We start from the raw sequence: 18,867 nt of genomic DNA, 5'->3' as shown, positions 1-18,867 counted from the left end.
GCTGAGGTGAATAGTGGCACTCTGGACTTTTAAAGTCCAAATTAAGGCCCCTTTTGTGGTGAGTGGTTAGGAAGGGAGTTAGATATAAAATAATCGAAAATAATGTCACATCCATGGTTTTAGGTGTCGCTTAAATGAGGAGTGACACTCCGGTTGTCGTTTAAGTCCAAGTTGATCCCCAATTGCCAGGCGGGTGAGAAGGAGTCAAGAACAGAAAATATCAAAATGACCGAGATTAAGGATGTTTTTTGTACTTTCCAGTATAACTGTCAGCAGAACTTAATACAAATATTACCTACTACCTGAAAAAAATACTAAGGGGGAAAGACACCCCTTGAAGCCTTAGATAAGGGTACGAAATGTAATTAAGACTGAAAATGACCGATATTAGTGTTGAATCCATACGTTTCGGGACTACGGGATCAATTTCAAACAAACTTGGTCACTTATGACTTATTATCAGGAGACAAAGTGCGTGGAGGTATGACAACCCTAGCACACCTACGACGGGATGAGATGTAGAAATAATCGAAAATAGTGTCGAATCCATTCTTTTCGGGGTCGCTGAGATGAATAGTAACGCTCCAATTATTTTAGAAGTCAAAATTCTGCCTCCTTTCGCATAGCGGTGAGAAAAAGTGAAAAACAAAATTTCGAAAATGACCGAGAGAATGGACGCATGTGTGTATACTGGACCTACTGTCTGGAGAAATATACCCTAGGGGTAAGAAACTCCTAGCCTCTAAAGTAGGGGCGAAATGTAAATATTAACCAAAATGACCGAAATTTGTGTCTAATCCATAGTTTTCGGGGTCGCTGAGATGAACTGTAACACTCTGGATGCCGTTTAAAGATAAAACTCAGTCCTACTCGGCAGGCGGATGAGAACTGGCAAAAAATTGAAAACGTCCAAAGGGACAGAGTTTAAGGATGTGTGTATGTTTTAGCATATCTCTCAATCAAACTTGGTATACACATGACTTACTATATAGAAAACATTACTGTGGAGGTCAGATACACCTAGCCCCCGCTGGTGTTGGGGAATGAGAGGGGCTGACGTGCAAAAATAAGGAAAATAACCAATATTAATGTCGAAATCCATTGTTTATGTGTCGCTGATACGACCTGTGACGCTGTGGATAGCGTTTAAGTCCACGTTCAGCCTCCATCGAGGCAGGAGCTGAGAAGGGCTTAAAAGTAAATAGTATAAAATGACCGAGATTAGTGTTTACTCGATAATTAAATAATCTAAAACTTGAAGTCAGATACATCTAAATAACTATAAAACTACATGATAAGTCGTAAAATCAACATCTCAAAAAGAATTCTATAAGCATTCACGTCACACTCAACTAACTGGTAATACAAATATTAAAAGTAAACATTCAAAAACTATCCGGGCAACGCCGGGTACTACAGCTAGTATACTGTATAAACAAAAGTGACAGCATTTGCACACTTTTTAGCACATGTAACAAGAAGATACTATCATTGACCGTTGCAGAGATAAAGGTAAAATCTTTTATATGTTGTGTCAATCTGACCATAACTAGAGAGCCACAATAAAAATAAAGCATTATTGTAAATTATTCATGGCTTCTATTCGAGGAAGCGTTACAAAATTAACTTGCGATAAAATCCTGACTTCGAGTAATCCACATTTAACCTTCAAATTTTCGAATTAAAGACGCCTTTTTTTGGCATTGATTGGAAAGGAATTTCAAGGGGAATAAATTTTTATTCAAATTATTCAGTATCGAATTAACAAGAGTCTTCTGTATTTACATATTAATATTCGCTCCACTTAGCGTTTAAACTTTTAATTCCACTACCAGATGTCTGTATTGGAATTATGTTACAACTTCACATTTTTCTTTCTGCATTCACTTGTAGCCACTACAACTGGCGGGGATACTAAAAGGAAGAGGATCTACTAATGTTCCGTTCGATCTACCTATTTGCCTTTGGCCTTCAGGCTGAAGCTGCTTCAAAGACGTGATTCATAGGTGCGTGTTTACGGTTGGTTGCCATGGCAACCAAGTAGAGTTTATGGTTGGCTAATGCAAGTTTCGTGTCAAAGTGCATCTTGTTATCCTGATTTTCAGACCGTTCTGGGAGATTTCGATGCATATTGTAGCCTCTTTTGGCAGTCTGGTTCATTGTCGCAGCCAAGAGGGAGAGAGCGGTGACGTTTTCAGCCATGACGTGCCCCCATTTCCCGTTGGAAGTAATTTTGTTCAACTCCTGCCAAGTACAGAATATGTTAAAATGAGCTAGTTTGCAGTGATGTTCAAAGAAAGTACAGTTTTCCACTTATATCTTACAATTGGCTTTACGTCGCACTGACACAGATAGGTCTTATGGTGACGATGAGGCAGGAAAGGGCTAGGGGAAGGACGGAAACGGCTGTGGCCTTAATTAAGGTACAACCCCAGCATTTGCCTGGTGTGAAAATGGGAAACCAACGAAAACTATCTTTAGGGTGGTTAAGTGCGCGCAATTGTGAGCTTGCATTCGGAAGGTAATGGGTTCAAACCCCGCTGTCGGCAGCCGTGATGATGGTTTTCCTTATTCCATCGTCGCCAGTGCGACGTAAAGCAATTTTTTTTTTTGCTAGGGGCTTTACGTCGTGCCGGCACAGATAGGTCTTATGGCGACGATGGGATAGGAAAGGCCTAGGAGTTGGAAGGAAACGGCCGTGGCCTTAATTAAGGTACAGCCGCAGCATTTGCCTGGTGTGAAAATGGGAAACCACGGAAAACCATTTTCAGGGCTGCCGATAGTGGGATTCGAACCTACTATCTCCCGGATGCAAGCTCACAGCCGCGTGCCTCTACAAAAAGCAAATTGTTAAATAATAGTATCCGTGTGGTTCAAATTCCACGTAAAACTGGAGGTTCTTTGGTTGTGATCATGATATCATTAGTCACATAAAAATACAAAGTTACCTTTACTGTGCAGCAATTCGATCCTGTAATCTAGAGTATTAAAGACGCACACTTTGAAACTGCTCTATGTAGACCCTCTGCTATCCGAGCTATATTCACTCACTCAAGGGATGAACAAGGAACTACGTGGTGGACGACAACAGTTGCTTGTCCCATCCTTTTTTGATACTAACAAATACATCGCAATTGGGAAATATCCTGGTGGCAATGGTCACTTACAGTTTGATAGTAAAGTAATGTTAAAACATAATTAACCAACAACAAAAACAACAACAAGGGAGTACAACGAGCAATTCCATGGAAAGAAAATATTACCCTAAATACTATGGTTTAACATTCTAAATTCAACATCATCATATGCAAATTCACACACAACTTAAGTATTTCCAGTGCTTAACACTTACAGTACTATAGGTTGAGCTTACTACTAGCTTAACATCACAAGTGATGGCAAAGTAAAGTTAAAAGCTAACTACCCAACAACACCAACTACACCCCCAACAAGAGTACAACAAGAAATTCCATGGAAATAATATATTACAAGGAATACTACTAATTTAACATTCTAAACCCATCATCCTGTAAGGCACGGACATTAGTTGAGCTCTGAATTTGTGCTAGTGAGACACATTATTCTGCCTCTGCGGTGTAGTGGTTAGTGTGATTAGCTGCCACCCCCGGAGGTCCGGGTTCGATTCCCGGCTCTGCCACGAAATTTGAAAAGTGGTACGAGGTCTGGAACGGGGTCCACTCAGCCTCGGGAGGTCAACTGAGTAGAGGTGGGTTCGATTCCCACCTCAGCCATCCTGGAAGTGGTTTTCCGTGGTTTCCCACTTCTCCAGGCAAATGCCGGAATGGTACCTAACTTAAGGCCACGGCCGCTTCCTTACCTCTTCCTTGCCTATCCTCTCTAAACTTCTCATCCCACACCAAGGCCCCTGTTCAGCATAGCAGGTGAGGCCGCCTGAGAGAGGTACTGGTCATCCTCCCCAGTTGTATCCCCTGACCCAATGTCCCACGCTCCAGGACACTACCCTTGAGGTGGTAGAGGTTGGATCCCTCACTGAGTCCGAGGGAAAAACCAACCCTGGAGGGTAAGCAGATTACGAAAGAAAGAGACACATGATTTACTTGACGCGCTCATCGATTGTGATTGTAAAGTGCACAGTAACAATTATCCATCATGGTGATAAGTAAGAAAAGGCTAGTTACGGCGCGTGATAAAATTTTCTTGCCAGGCTGCATAAACGAAAATGGAAATCAATTACAACAGCTGCTGTGACGTTAATGTAAGGAAAGGAAAGGAAAATCATAGCCTCCTATTTCATTTCTTTCCTGTTCGTTTTATGTTCATGAGGGTGTGTTCTAACTCTTTCCTGAAGAGGACAACGGCTGATTCTGCGGAAAGAACCAGTAGGGTTCTGGGAGAAGAGTTTCTCCCTCCCGTCAGCTCGCTATGCGAACCCTGCTTGAGTTTACCGTAATCTCTCGCTTGGTGGTCACTGTTTGTACGAACATCGTACGAGAGCGCTTGAGTCGCTCTTTGTGCGGTTTATGTGAGAAATACTTAGTAAAGCCCATGCGATGTGACATACACAGTACTTCCTATGCGTGCTGCTTTAGCGATTGCCACATACAGAACACGCAGTCGGGTGCAACTGACAGATTTTGATACTGACTCTGACATTATTCAGTAAGTCCGGCTCCATGGCTAAATGGTTAGCGTGCTGGCCTTTGGTCCAGGGGGTCCCGGGTTCGATTCTCTATGGGGTCGGGGATGTTAACCTTAATTGGTTAATTCCGATGGCTCACGGTTCGGGGGTGTGTGTTGTCTTAAGCATTAGAAATCATCCTAGGTAGGGCAGGCCACACGCCGGCCATATACCATTATTATTATTATTATTATTATTATTATTATTATTATTATTATTATTATTATTATTATTATTATTATTATTATTATTATTATTATTATTATTATTATTCGGTGGAGTGGATGATGTGTAATTATCGATTCTTTCCTTCACTGAGCGAGTTGGCCGTGCGGTTAGATTCACGTAGCTGTGAGCTTGCATTCGGGAGATAATGGGTTTGAACCCGATTGACGGCAGCTCTGAAGATGTTTTTTTCCGTTGCTTCCGATTTTCACACCTTAATTGAGGGCACGGTCGCTTCCTTGTCGCTTGTAGCCCTTTCCTATCCCATCTTCGCCGCAAGACGGCGACTATGTCGGCGCGACGTAAAGTAAATTGTAAAGAATAAAATTAAAATATAAGTACTGTAGACTTCTACGCGTATAAATTATCATCATCGAGCAGTTGTAGATTTCACGGATAATTAAATCATAATCCCTGCAAACCTACCTTAAATATTCCATTGCCCAGTTGAATATACTGTATTGCGGTACAATTAAGAAGACTATTCTGTACATAATCAAGTGGAGTATTCCTCTGACTTGAAAGAGATCAAACGATACGTATAGTTGAGCTCTAAATGAAGTCTGTGATATCTTGATCCCTGCATATTGGTGGGAGAAAGTCCAGATATGAGCCATTAGTACGAGCGTAACAGTTCCCCAGAGACCATAGGCGCGTGTAATTGGGGGTTGGACACGCTGAGGGTGCAAAATTGGTTGGGAAATCGATTTCCTTTTACGAACTGCGTGAGAAATAGACGGAGGGTTGATTTACTAGGTTTTAGGGTGAGATGTTTTCTGAAGTCGTTAATGTTTGCCATCCCCAACCAGTCGTATATTGATCCCCTAAGTCACCCTCAAACTGTTAACCTCGGGGAGATCTCTATATACACACATGCATATTAAAGGTTCTGTTTGGGAGATTTGCTAATAGGTTTTCTTAATACTCTTCTACAGAGAGGGCTCAGCGAAGAATATACCCTGGGTTGTGCGAGGGTCAGCCGCTCTTGATTAGGACTTACCTGTGCAGTGGGAATGCTCGTGATGGTAACAGAGAATTAGAGCATAAGCTGTTGAACGAACTCCGCATCTCAGTCCACACCCCTTTGCCAACGATCTGGAGGCTTTATAACACAGCATTTAGGGGAGTAAGCCTGCCCTATCTGGACCATGTTATTTTCCAGTTTTCAGGTACCATTTTCTTGAATTCGAGTAAAAATATTAACTTTAAACTCCTAACAATTTTAGCTCGAACGTTCCTTGACAAGAATATGAAGCAATTCTTGAAAATATTTATTAGTTGCCAGGATATGATTTTTTCCCCGAAGTCATATTTTTTTCCAATAAATTCACTTAATTACCGTATTTTGAAAATGTTACATTTTATACAAAATTCACTTCTTATTTTTGTAGCTCTGTAATGTAAAAACAAGCTGTAGAAATTTCATTCTTGTAGCAATAATAGTGTAGGAGAAATCTGTACCAAGAATTAGAAAAATGTCGAACTGAGAAAAATTACTTCAAAGTTTTGCAAGAGAAATCTTACCTGCTTCATTCTCTCCGATCTCCTCATCCTCCATGGCCTCTTCTTGCTTCTTCTATTCCTTCTTGAACACTTCTCAGTTTCTTCCACCATTCTGTCTGCTTTATTTATGCGAATAGAATCCTGTTCTTCAAGCTGTACTATTGTATTATAGCCCAGATCTACTGAAAGTTCCTTCAAAACACAGATTCTCCCTGTGTTCCCTGAGCTGAATGTTAAAACTGCATCAAGTGCACCAAGTTTAAGGGTATCGAGGCCAACAAATAATGTTTTTGGTACACAGGTCCATACTACGCTGTTAAACGATTCATTGACATTCTAGGTATTCCCAAGTAAACATTTTTTGAGAAGATGAGGATTCCCGCAATAGGCTAGAGGCACTACGTGTTGTCTTTCAGTTGTCTCCTAATGTTACCACTAGTACGGACCAAACATTCTCCTTCAAGTATCGGGTTCTGTCAAAAAGATAGTCAAGATAGGTCAAGTATATTTCTGATAAGTTTCACTAGAGTCGCTGACAGTATAGAAGGGGCCGTGGCTACAAAATGTCCCATTTGAGAGTTGATTGAAATTTAAGCATTCAAACTGAATTTGTGCTTTCTTTCTTTCGGCATAATGCTAATAATTTATGAACGATTCAGAAACGACCAATAACTCGATTTTGATTTCTTGCGCCAATTTAGGCTGACTTACTCATCTTAAGCACGCCTAGTTTGTTAATTGTCGAAAACTTTCGTTCACGAGGTTAGGTGGATTGCTGAAGGTAGCTTAGTCAGATGGATTTAGGTCAAGTCAAACCTTTCCATATGACCTATGTTTAGCGCCAAAGGACTGTAGATTTCTGCAGTGGGTTCCGCTGTTGATGGTTTGCTTGACTGAAAGACGTTGAGTGTCCTCAAAACGTTTCCCTAAAGAAGACAGCTTATAGTTTATTGTCTGCCATCGTGATTCAACAATTTCGATTGCCGTTTCAATTCAGCTAAATGGCATTGCTCCTGGCGTATCACAAAGGTGAATCACGACTGGTGCTTGCAAGATTTTGAAATGAAAAATCACATCTTTGGTTCAGTTTTCACATAAATCCGAAGATACAAAAAACTACATCGTTGAACAAACTCTCACGAGTGTATCTTCGCCCCATTGCGCTGTACTAAGAATAATTTAGAGACGAAAAATAATTATTTAATGTTTTATAACGATATTTGTATTTATTTCCGCTCACCCTGAAAAGGATGGTTAAAGCACCTTGAAGGAATGGTGAAGCAAAATGAAACTACGCGTGTTGAAAGATTGCGTGAAGGTCTTACAATGTTTTCTGAAGAAGGAAACCATTCTTTTTCGGTGTCGATTTATAGTTTTTCAGTCTGCGAAAACACGAAATATAACAATATAACATACAGGTAAAAATGGACAATTATAAGTAAAGTAGAGGGAATTGAACAAAGAACCCCAACGATCATGCACATCTAAAAAATCCCCACCCCCCTCTCCGCCCTACTAAATTAATTCAAATTTTAGTAAAACAACATTTCGCACTGCTTTCTTTAGCTCTTGATGAATGCCCACAGAAGGTTACTCTGACACAAAGTACGTCTGGAATGTGGGCGGTCATGTTCTATGAACTGAGGTAGTGGCTCGCCATTCGAGATATTTATGTATTATTTCATCGCTAAAATAATGTCACCGAGCTCGATAGCTGCAGTCGCTTAAGTGCGGCCAGTATCCAGTATTCGGGAGATAGTAGGTTCGAACCCCACTGTCGGCAGCCCTGAAAATGGTTTTCCGTGGTTTTCCATTTTCACACCAGGCAAATGCTGGGGCTGTACCTTAATTAAGGCCACGGCCGCTTCCTTCCTACTCCTAGCCCTTTCCTGTCCCATCGTCGCTATAAGACCTATCTGTGTCGGTGCGACGTAAAGCAACTAGCAAAAATAAATAAATAAATAAATAAATAAATAAATAAATAAATAAATAAAGTCATGCAAGTTACTCTTTAATTCTTAAGCACACATTTAATTTCGTCCAACCGAGTAAGTTGGCCGTGCGGTTAGGGTCACGCAGCTGTGAGTTTACAATCAAGAGATAGTGGGTTCGAATCCCACCAGTGTCAGCTGTGAAAATGGTTTTACGTGCTCTCCAATTTTTACACTAGGCTGTACCTTAATTAAGGCCACAACCGTTACCTTCCAAATCCTAGCCCTTTTCTACCTTTCCGTCACCGAAAACCTTGTCCGACTCGTTGGCTCAATGGTCAGCGTACTGGCCTTCGGTTGGGTCCCGGGTTCGATTCCCGGCCGGGTCGGGGATTTTAACCTTAATTGGTTAATTCCACTGATACGGGGGCTGGGTGTATGTGTTGTCTTCATCATCATTTCATCCTCATCACGACGCGCAGGTCGCCTACGGGAGTCAGATAGAAAGGCCTGCACCTGCCGAGCCGAACCCGTCCTGGGATATCCCGGTACTAAAAGCCATACGACATTTCATTTCACCGAAAACCTTTGATGTGTTAGTGTGACGTAAAACTACTAGCAAAATATATAAATTAAATAAATAAATAAAAATAAATAAATAAAAACAATTCATCCAAAGTGATTATCATGCATTCATTTCCATACACGTCAAGACAAATAAATCACAGTCAATTAGCATTCGCCGCCATCTACCCTCAATGAAAGGGTTACCCTTCCGCGTGATCCCCCCACAAACTAGTTAGCAAACCACAAAAGAAGCAAATGCCTGGACTCAGTCCAATAGTTGTTGCGAGAGAAGCTGGTTTAAGATAAGCAAAGGAAACTATCTAAAAATTGATGATGATGATGATGATGATGATGATGATGATGATGATGCTTGTTGTTTTAAGGGGCCTAACATCGAAGGTCATCGGCCCCTATATCTAAAAATTACTCAAGTGCCAACAGGAGATAGTGCCTCATCTCAGTATTTCAGAATAATCACCAATTCACAATCATTGAGAAATTGACGCAACGTAAAAAATATTGTACATAATATATATGCATGGTTAAAAGTGATTTGATAGAATATGAGAATGTTCTTTTAGAATGAAACATGTTATTCTACTTACAATTGCTCATTTTTACAGCTATAGTGTCTGAACAAGTTTGGAGACCCCGCTACCAGGCGGGAATAACATTACGAGAGAGAGAGAGGCAGTATCTGAACATGCGAACTACGGAGTTGGCTTTACAGGTATACTGCAAGGCCAATATCATTAGAATTCATCTTCTTAGGTCTGAATACATGTAACGATTCCATCGAAAGGAGTCGTATAGTAGTTATATCCTCTCTTCATGCACATAAATGTTGTAACTGGCCGCCGGTATTCTTGCAGATCAGCACTCGGTCAGATTTGACATCCAAGCAGGTTTCACACTATGTTCTATTGGGATAGATTGGAAGACTTTGTTGGCCACTGGAGTACCTGGGCTTGGCGCAGGCAGTTCAAAGACACGTGTAACGTGTTGCTGATGATGATGCTTGTTGTTTAAAGGGGCCTAACATCTAAGGTCATCGGCCCCGTGTAACGTATGGAAACGAATATTGTCTCATTTAAAAAAAATGGACCGGGTTGCTGTATCATGAGGAATGAGGACGCAGGTTATCCCTGATGTACCGCTGTGCTATCGGGATCTCTCGAATCACTAACAGAGTCAAATGGTGTCAGATGAGTTCATCACACTGTATTGCAAGGAGTAAAGCCGGTGTATCTCACCACAACACTGGTAGAGGGTCCTGTCCTTAACGTCACCGTGTGCGCATGATCAATCGTGGCAATGCAGAACTGAGAATCATCGCAAAACATGCTCACGCCACTCGTTATCAGTTAAGGCAGGGCCTCTCAAACGCCCAAAATCTCACGCGTGCAGAGCGAGGCGCAAGAGCTCCGTGCACTGTGCATCGGTGCCGCTCGGTATTGCTCGGATCAACGCTTCGTCTCTGGGCTACTCGGCTAAGCTCGGCTCTACTCGTCTATACTCGGCTCAACTCAGCCCGGATTTGGAGCGCTACGGCGCAAGTGGGGCAGAGGGAGACAGGCAGAGCGAGCGAGAGAGGCGTGAGGAAAGAGAGAGTAAGCGCTATTGCTCCAAATCGAGGAGTGGGGGGTCTGCACTCTGGTCAACCAAGCCAAGTCGTCTTTTGCACCGTGCACAGTGCATGCACCCTGAGAGGCCCTGAGTTAAGGCATCACTCCAAACATACTGTATCTTGCTAATTTCTCGAAGCAAGGAAGGCACAGGGTCTTTAACTGTGTTCAGATGGCAGGTGCTGATGTCACTGGTTTGAATAATGTTTTGTGCGCAGTACGGCTATCCTCAATTGGTGTGGTCTGTCTTGGTGAACTGATATTTTAAAGATATTTCTGGATGTCCTCATGTAACCATTCATTCTAGCATCGGGCAGATGTACCGGATAATTGTACGTTACGACCACCCGCCCTTATGGAGACCCACAATGTCTACCCATATCAAACTCTGTCAAGTACTGTTCTGGCTCTTTAATATATATTCTGTGACCTTCTTTCTCTCTGTGCTGACCAAATGACGCTTCGTATACACGCTGAAATCACTATAACTGTCATCGTTGTGGAATCAGTAATTCCCTTTTGTGATCATATGATTCACTCTAACACGAATCATTTGCTAACCCGTCGATGGTATGCGCGTGTACGAATTAACTCATGTTGGATTATTCGTTCTGGGTGTTTTACTATTTTGTCAGTGTGCGTAGATTGCTTTCTCCAGTTTTAGTCTCTCAGTCCGACGGGCACTCCGAGGAAATAGACTAGGCTGCATGCGTGTAATAAATGTATAAATATTTTTGGGTGGTGACGATAGTTCAGATTTTCTATTGGATACGTTACTACACTCAAGTGAATAATAATAATAATAATAATAATAATAATAATAATAATAATAATAATAATAATAATAATAATAATAATAATAATAATAATAATAATAATCTTTCACTTTTTTGACTCCAAACCCAAAACCACAATGCCCTGGTTTATGAACACCAAAGAAGACCTCCAAATGCTGCATATAAAACCCGGAGACGCCTTCAATACAGATCTCTTCCGCAAAAAAGGTACTGACGAATGGGCTAAACCGAGACAAGCAACCGAAAAGAAGACAAGGTACCACCTGGACAGAGAAACACAATCTGGCCCACTCAGAGAGAATGAGGGAATTCTGAGCTCAAAAGCGAAGCACATTGTGAAACTTAACAAGATTTAATGTGGTCTTAGATGTCCCAAACGAAAAATATAATATAATATAATATAATATAATATAACATAATATAATATAATATAATATAATAGTGGCATATGCCTCCGGAAAAAAACTGGTGCAGGCCTTTCGACTTGCAGCCTTATAGGCAGCCTGCGCTCTGTGAGGATGGGACCCTACCTAATAAGAATTCTATTTTTTTAAATGACACACATACTCAGCCCCCGGGCCAGAGGAGTTAAAATCCCACACCCGTCCGGGAATCGAACCCGGGATCACTTGGGACAAAGTCCAGCATGCTGCTGTGAAACCAGAAATAATAATAATAATAATAATAATAATAATAATAATAATAATAATAATAATAGTGCATGAACATTTAACATCCCTTCTACTACCGGAGCACATCTCACTCATGAGCCCGAGATTGTGGGTTCAATCCCTACCGAGGTAATCGTTCCATGAAGGACGGGAAAATAATATTGGCATTATGTGTCATTATTTTCGTATAGGTCCCTTGTTTTTTTCAGCAACGAGAATGTTCTAATAATGCACCAGAAAAATGAAGGGACATTTAATAATATTTCTAGAATAAGATTATTTTAAGAAAGTAATACAATTAATTAAATGACGAAATGTAATGAATGTTAAAATTTAAGTTTTTTAAAAAATAATTCTTATCACTTACTATGCCGATGTTTAAAATTAAGTTTCCTTTCTGTTCGGTTTATTACTTAAACTCTCAATCTGAGAGCATAGCCATTTTCAAGCCTGGAGGCTTCGTAGAACACCGTTTCTCAATCTTTCCGTCTGAAACACAAACTTTTAAAGACTGGATCGTATTCTGAAAAGAAACATGTTCTTTGTTATTGGCTAGGTAGGTAATTAGTAATGCATATCAAATAATAGGGGAAGTTAATTTTAGCGCATCTACTATCTACCATCAACCATCTACTCGACAAGAGCATGAGCTGTCGATTATCTGAAGGATGAAAGCAGAAAACGTAAAGAGAGATTTCTACTCCACGGATGCCATGTGGAATAGGAACTGTCAGTTGAAAAAAAAAAATAACAAGACTGGCGGTGCATGGATTTCACCAAAAGCAGTGTCTGCGTGCCGGATTTCATAAATCCAGTGATCAATGTGGTATCTTTTTCTTCTTTGAGTAATTCAGTCTAATCACTGGTTTGCACCTGCGATGAGTCTTCTCCAACTGGGTCTATCCTGTGCAGTACGTTTTGCGTCTGCATAACTCCTTCATACTGAGTTCACAAGAAATGTCTTCACGAATGTCTTTCTCAGTATTCCACGAAGGTGCTTCCCTAGCATTTCTTCTAGAATTTCCATCAACACATTCCTTTGTCGAAGTCCTTGTCCCAGCCTAGAAAGTTGTCTGTTCCTAATCTGACTCAACAGCTGTCTCTTTTCTTGGACAATGTTCAATACCTCAGTGTTGGTATTCTTCTGCACCCAACATATCCGTTGTAGCCGACGCCTACACCACATCTTAAAGGCTTCTAGCCTCCTAATATCACTCCTGATTAACGCCCGGGTCTCAGTACAATACCGCGCAGCAGACCAAACATAACATTTCATTATTCTTTTACGTAAGGTGAGGGACATTGTTTTCTGACATAGAAGGGACTGTTTATCCCTGAAGGCTTGCTTTGCTGTTGCTGTTCGTGTTCTTATTTCGGTGTAACACTGAAGATTTTCTGTTATGATCTGGCCAAGGTATTTGAACTGTGCTGCCTGTTGTACAGGCTCACCACTTGATCATCGCGTGCAATGGACGTGGGTTCCTACTAAACATTATGACTTTTATTTTACTAATATTCATTTTCATAGCAAATTCCTTACCTTTTTCACTCAGCTTGAGCAACATGTATATATATATATATATATATATATATATATATATATATATATATAATCATGTCCTGACTGACTGACTGACTGACTGACTGATTCATCATCGCCGAGTCAAAACTACTGGGCATAAAGAAATGAAATTTTGGGGTTACATTTATATTAGGGTGTAGGTGTTCACTAAGGGAGGATTGTTGGATATTCCTTCACTAAAGGGGTGAAAAGGGGGGTGAATTTTTAAAATGAGGATATCTATATATAAAAAACGTAAACGTTTACAGACGTAAAAATTGGTATTTGGAATCTCCTTTAAAAATAAAGAAACACATCTTTTTTGTTTTCGGAAAATCCCATTAACTGGGGGGGGGGGGGTGAAGGGGGAAAAGGGGTTGAGCACCTTTTATGAGGAGACTTATATCTCAAAAACTGAAGATGTTGCAGACATGAAAATTGGTATTTGGAATCTCCTTTGAAAATAAAGAAACACGTACTTTTTTGTGGATAATCTGATGAATAGGGGGTGAACAGGAGTGAAAAACGGGGTGAATTTAAAAAAGGCTATATCTGCAAGATTTTGAAAACTGGTATTTCCTGTAAAAGTAAAGAAATATAAGTATTTTTTCGGAAAATCCAATTAAGGGACACTAAAAAATGGGTGAATTATAAAAATTAGCTTGTCTACATTTTATCTCAAAACCGTAACATGTTGCAGACGTGAAAACTGGTATTTGGAATCTCCTTTGAAAATAAGAAAACACGTATTCTTTTGTTTTCGGAAAAAATGGGTGCGGGGGGGGGGGTGGGAGGTGAAAGAATTGAAAGTCTTAGTTGAATTATTTGTATGAGAATATATATTTGCCAAAAATTTTTTAAGATGTTACAAACGTGAAAACTAGTATTTGGAACCTCATTTAAAAATAAAGAAAAACGCATTTTGTTGGAGGGATCAACTTGGAATGGGGGGGGGGCTGAAAACGGAAATGAATTCCTTTTACGTGGATACATATATCTCAAAAATTGAAGATGTTACAGTCGTGATAATCGATGTTTAGAAGCTATTTTAAAGAAACGGGTACTGTTTGTTTTTTGGAAAATTCACTTGAGTGGGGATTGTGAAAAGAAGTAAAATACTGAACTCTTTTTCTGGAGATACTTATATCGCAAAACTGAAGGTTACAGACGTGAAAATTGGTATTTGGATCTCCTTTAAAAATAATGAAACACGCATTTTTGGGTGGGGGAAACCAACTTAACGAGCGGGGGTGGAGTGAAAAAGTAATTGAATTTTTTCATGAGGATACTTATATCTCAAAGACTGAAGATGTTACAGACATGAACATTTGTATTTGGAATTTTCTTTCAAAGTTAAGAAACACGTAATCTTTTGTCTTTAGCAAATCCAGTTAAGGGGCTGAAAAGAATTAGAAAAGCGGGTGAAATTTTAAAATGGGTACCGGTATATCTACATTATATGTAAAAAACTTAACATGTTAGGGACAAGAAACTTGGTATTTGGAAATTCCGTTAAAAATAAAGGAACATATACCTTTTTGTTTTCGGAGAAGGCACTTAACGCGGGGTGAAAAGAAGTGAAAAATAGTTGAATTATTTTTTATGACGATACTTATATCTTAAAAACTGAAGATGTTACAGATGTGAAAGTTGGTATTTGGAATCTTTTTTAAAAATAAAGAAATATAAATTTTTTGTTTTCGGAAAATACACTTAGATGGGCTGGGGCTGGAGGAAGGACTGATCAAGGGGTTAAATTATTTTTATGGGGATACTTATGTGTATCTCAAAAACTGGAGTTGTTACAGATGTGGGAATAGGTATTTGGAATCACCTTTAAAAATAAACATGTATTTATTTTTTGACTTGAGAGAAGACATGTACAGTTCTATGTCGCATGGTCGTCTTAGCCCCAAAAGGTAATACCACATACATGGTTTACAAAGAATTTCTGGGGTAAATGGAACTCAGTTTTTGGGCAAGTTATACTTTAGGAATTTTCAGATAATGTCTTAGTAAAATGCCGAGGAACGATTACTTTGATCAAATTACGAAATCCACGCGAGCGAAGCCGCGGTTAATTGCTAGTTTTAGATAAAGTTGTTGAACTGCCCGCAACTAAGGCTTGATCAAAAATCGTGTAACCGTTACCATTTTGTTAAGTGTTCCAAAAGGGTCAAAACTCTCAGTTGCTATTGTACAGAATATTAACAAAACAAACAATGAATTTCTGTGCGATTTTTTTGGTGTTAATATAATGTTAATACATAAGAGCTATTTTGTACTAATGATGGCCATTCGGCTAAAATAAATACTCATTATAATAATATGACGAAATGAATTGAATAGACGTAACAAAGAGTAGAACTAATGTGACATTCTTGAGCTTGCATCACCGAAACCAGTTTGAGTCGGACTCCACATGCAGTCTGTTACGGTATTTGTCTGCCTTGAACACAAATCTTAAAAAGCTTTGCTCACATTTATCTTAGAAAATGTCCGATTCGTTGGCTGAACGGTCAGCGTACTGGCCTTCGGTTCAGAGGGTCTCGGGTTCGATTCCCGGCCGGGTCGGGGATTTTAACCTTAATTGGTTAATTCCAATGGCCCGGGGGCTGGGTGTATGTGTTGTCGTCATCATCATTTCATCCTCATCACGACGCGCAGGTCGCCTACAAGAGTCAAGTAGAAAGACCTGCACCTGACGAGCCGAACCCGTCCTGGGATATCCCGGCACTAAAAGCCATACGACATTTCATTTTTTTTCATCTTCGAAAATGGCATCAAGAAATTTACTGCCCGCTAGACGAGCTCGACCTTTTAGTAGGAGTACATAATAACTACTTCCTCATTCTACAACACAAATTCAGTGCATAACCTTATTGAACTTAGAAAATTGAGAAATCAGACTGACATAATCACTAACTGGGACTGAACGGCAAAACACTGGCCCCTGAATCGGAGCCAAGAACACCACACATCATTTCACCACTGGTAATACAATTCTTTATGCCTAAAATTAGACCACACTACAGCTTCTTGCTCGGAAACCACCCACTGCAGCAGATGCGAAGGTAGCCTAGTGTTTTCTGGTGTTTTAACGCCGCACTAGCTCAGCAAGATATTCGGTGACAGTGGGATAGGAAAGGACACTAAGACTGGAAAGGAAGGGCCGTTGAAACTAATTAAGCTACAGTCTCAAGAATTGCCATAGTTGGAAAACCATCTTCAGGGCTATCAACGGTGAGATTCAAATTCACCCACCTTCCAAATCCCAGCTCGTAGCTACGTGACCAGAACCACACAACCAAATCGCTTTGTAAATGGTGCTGCGTTGCTTTCCATTTCCACACCAAGCATATCGAGCCTGTAATTCTCATTTAAGGAAGACGGATCTTCCTTGTCGACCGTGGCCCTTATCAATCGTAGCATCGCCGAAAACCTGTTAAAGTTTATGTTACGTGAAGCAATTCTTCTTTGACAATCTTGTTCGTCCTAATCTCTTCAACGGCCTATTCGCTGTAATATCTTACGCTGCCATCTCCCATCTAGAAGTTGATCTCGACCACGCTGTAGAGTAACAAGGTATGGAAGACGTAAGCAATGACAAAGGAGCATCCTTGTGCACCAAATAATGTACTGCAGCCTTGCTGGTATAATTAAGAGCAGACACCCTGGAACGCTCTAATTGAGCGGCGCGAGGTATTTAACACCGGGCTGATGACAACGAGACCCAGCATGGCGAAGGAACGTAATAAACCTCTGAGGCACGAGCGCACCAAATTCATTATTCAAAGCTCTGAAGAGCGATAACGATCAACAAAAGCACATGCAATGGCTGACAAAACTTACGGCCCTCCCTCCACAATGTCCCTGGCATAACAACGCCCCACCGATCGGAATCTACATATCCTATCAACCAAATAGTCAGTACCTTGCATATATCTTAAAATATAGATTCTTTTACCTTTCTAAAACCAACTGATTCTTATCTGAATTATGTTGGAGCAAGCACAAAGTGGCTGCATAGCCCAGGAGGTAAAGCCATTCTTTTTTTGATCAGGAGGATGTGTATTCGATTCCTCATCAGGGCCTCGACCTCGGCAATATTGAAAGACAATTCTGACAATTCGTAGGGGTAGGTCCGTTTACTGTCCGCCTGGGTGTGGAGAAGGGATTAGGGTGTGTGGTTGCCACGGATACGTAGGCGGATCCACCGCGGATGCCATGGACATAAGTCTGCTGGCCGGCACTTGTTGCTTGGAGTTGCCAAACCTCTCTCTTCTGAGTAACGTACAACAGACCACAGCGGAACGAACAAACAAGTGAGCCGGAAGCAAAGGGAAGGAGAAAGGAATGTAGGAATATGTCAGCACCGTGCAATGCCACGTTCAATGCTCCTCCCTCGACCCTCATCTGCCAAAAACGCTTATTTTAATATTATGGGTAGAGTTCCACTTTTGGGGAAGCACATGGCCGTAGAGTTCACCCAGCCCCAGCCCACCAAATACTGTATACTCGTATACATTAGACCAACGAGGCTGGGCAGAGGGCCAACGACACAGTCCCGCTTACTGGCGAGGTTATTAAAAAGGTAAGGATCACACCCTTCATGCCAAACCCTACCTTTAAATCTTGGCGGTAGAATCCATGTGCTTTAAAAATACCACATGCAAAAATAATTAGCTGCCTGTTTCCACTAAAAAGCTCCGAAATAAACCCCTGAATGGCGCATGTAAGCAATACGAAATTAATACGAATCTCGCTGTGTGTTGAAAGCCAGCAGTGGAGCGGTGAACAGAAAATCAATTATTCTTACAGCTCATTAGTGAGTCGAGGATGTCCAGTTGCGGCACGTTACCGTCTATCCAATCAGGATTCCAGCTACGATTTACTGATCTAAAATTATGTGAAATGTATATTTTGAAGAACGATCAAAGTTGGCTATTTTAATACTTCCTGCAATGTTTAAAGAAGAAAACACCATGTAACTATGTAAATTTGTGTTTTCTGTGTTTTCTATGTTCTCCATTTCAGTTAACGCCTCTTATTTGATTAACCTTCCTTGTTTGGAGCGTGACATTTTATGGAAGTGAAATATGGACGATAATTTGTTCAGAAAGAAGGAGAATAGAAGCGTTAGAAATGTGGTGTTACAAAAGAATGCTGAAGGTGAGGCGGATAGATCGAATCAGCAATGAAGAGAGATCGATTTGGCTAAATTTGGCGAGAGGAAGAGACAGAATGATAGGACACATCTCAAGACATGCAGGACTTGTTAGTTAGTTTTTGAGGGAAGTGTAAGAGGTAAGAACGGAAGGGGAACG

The 18,867-nt window shown here is 40.6% G+C and overlaps 1 protein-coding gene across 1 annotated transcript in view; it reads left to right on the top strand.

Annotated features, from left to right (window-relative positions):
• The window catches only part of LOC136856910 (roundabout homolog 2), a 465,398-nt gene that overhangs the window by 243,880 nt on the left and 202,651 nt on the right, over positions 1-18,867 (top strand). The gene's annotated exons all lie outside the window — the stretch shown is intronic.

This window comes from Anabrus simplex, chromosome 1, assembly GCF_040414725.1.
Source record: "Anabrus simplex isolate iqAnaSimp1 chromosome 1, ASM4041472v1, whole genome shotgun sequence".
Classification (NCBI taxonomy): domain Eukaryota; kingdom Metazoa; phylum Arthropoda; class Insecta; order Orthoptera; family Tettigoniidae; genus Anabrus; species Anabrus simplex.
This window is presented reverse-complemented; position numbering and strand designations above follow the sequence as displayed.